This window comes from Epinephelus moara, chromosome 22 (assembly GCF_006386435.1).
Source record: "Epinephelus moara isolate mb chromosome 22, YSFRI_EMoa_1.0, whole genome shotgun sequence".
In the NCBI taxonomy this organism is placed as follows: Eukaryota; Metazoa; Chordata; class Actinopteri; order Perciformes; family Serranidae; genus Epinephelus; species Epinephelus moara.
Window position 1 is genome coordinate 33,058,765 of NC_065527.1, and position 2,380 is coordinate 33,061,144.

Sequence of the window (2,380 nt, forward strand, 5' to 3'; positions counted from 1 at the left end):
GTGGCGCTATGGCGGTGATTCAAAATTCCTCTGTAGATGTGTTCAGGGCTGGACTGTCATCATATGTGTGAAGTTTTGGCAAGATATTCCCACCTAGAGTCAAGTTACAGCAACATTTATCATCACGGCGAAACATCAAAGTTCGCCGCCAGGCCGTCGCCACGCCCTTCGACGAAAACTCACAGTTTCCACAATAAAGCGTCATCAAAGTCTTATGACTTTTTTCACCAAGTTTGAGATGGATCTGGTTAATTCTGTAGGAGATGTACATTAAAGTCTAAAACATGACATTTCCTGTTGCCAGTAGGGGGCGCTATATTTATCGCTAATTATTGACATGTAGATGTGTTCAGGACAGGACTGGCATCAATCCTGTGAAGTTTGGGCAAGATTGGACCATGTATGTTGGAGTTATAAACTACTTCCTGTTTAGTGGCGAGACCCCTAACTTTGATGCCATCCCACGGTCACAAGCATTGACGAAAACTCAAGCTTTTGATAACTTTTCATCTTCAAGGTCTTGGGGTGGGACACACCAAGGTTTGAAGTCGATCGGATGAAATCTCTAGGACTAGTTCGTTCATTTATGACCCCTGGAAATGGACAAAAATGCATCAAAATTGCACAGTAAATTCAAAATGGCCGTCTTCCTGTTGGGTATACAGCATGCCTCCAAGAGGCTTTTTTGTAGGTCCTGCAGTGTTACATAAGCCTACCAAGTTTCATACACGTAGGTTAAACTGGCTTCAGGGGCTGTTTCCTCAAACTTTTGTAGGGGGCGCTACTGAGCCATTTTTTGGAACCCGCGCACGACACCCTTAAAATATCAAATTTTTCACCAGTTCTGAGATGTGTGCAAAGTTTCATGAGTTTTCGGGTATGTTAAGCCTCCCAAAAAGGTAATTCATTTGGAGGAAGAATAATAATAATAAATCTTTGCATTTCAATAGGGTCCTCGCACCGCTAGGTGCTCGGACCCTAATAATAAATGGAGCAGTTTCAATAGGGCCGTCGCCGGCCTTCGGTCGGTGCTCGGGCCCTAATTAAAGCTACAAGCAGCGATGAACGGGCCCTCGCAGTCCACGCGAGTCGGGGCATGCTGCCGTCGGCAGGCATGCACTTTTTGTCAGGAGGGTTGACAGATGCTACATGCAAAGTTTGGTGCAAATCGGTCAAATCACCCAGGAGGAGTTCGAAAAAGTATGTTTTTCATTTGTCGCGATTTAGCGAATAGAAAGTTACCGCGAAAGTGGGTGTGGCTTACACCACACAATTCAGCAGAATTCAGAGAACACGTAAATAGAAGGTTTAACAATGTGCGACATATTATGTGGGAGTTATTAGCCAAAAACGCTTTTGCATTGAAAATAGCGCCACCTGCTGGTCATTTTTGGTGTGTGAGTTACAGGGGCCAGTCTATACCACCCCTATCAATTTTATTTCCATGAGTGTTATGGTGTTGGCACAGTGCCAAATATTAAATTAGATCGATTAGTCCTTCGTCAGATATCCTCAGGAGGGCATTGACAATAATTATACCAAGTTTCGTGTTAATCCGCCCAACCGATGTTGAGATATAAAGTACTTCAATTTAAAGAGCGCCCCCTTGTGGTCATCACCCGAAATTTTGCACAGCGCCTCAGGCTCTCATGTGGAAGTGGTAACCTGAGTTTCATGTCATTCGGATACACCAATGTGGAGATATTCAGCACTTCCTGTTTAGAACAAAATCTGCAAGAAGTTGCTATTTAATAACTTAAGTATTGTTTGGAATATCAAAATTCTTTTAATAACTTTTTGTCGGGAGGGTCCACAGATGCTTTCTGCAAAGTTTCATGCCAATCGGTGAAATTGCCTGGGAGGACTTCGAAAAAGTAGGTTTGCGACATTTTGCGAATTTGCCGAAAAAGACGGTAGGTGGAAGTGGGCCTGGCTTATACCACAAGATTCAGCACAATTCACTGAACGCGTGGATATAAGGTTTTTGAATGTGCGACAAAGTATATGGGAGTTATGAGCCAAAACGCACTTTCCTTAATAATAGCGCCACCTAGTGGTGGAAATTCAGAACGACAATAGATTATAAAAAAAATTTGCCAGGTGTGACATATATTCCAAGTTTGGTGAGTTTTGGGGTATGTTCAGGCAGTGAAAAATGCGATCATTTTGGCGGAAGAAAAAATAAATAAATAAATATAATCAGGAGAAAAACAATAGGGACCTCGCAGGTCTCCTGCTCGGGCCCTAATAATCGGGAGAAAAACAACGCCATAGCAGCAAGCCCTTTGACCTACAGACATGCAGAGCACAACTTTTGATCAGCATGGTCTCTGGATGATCTGTAAAAAATTTGAAGTCGATTGAATGAAATCCCTAGGAC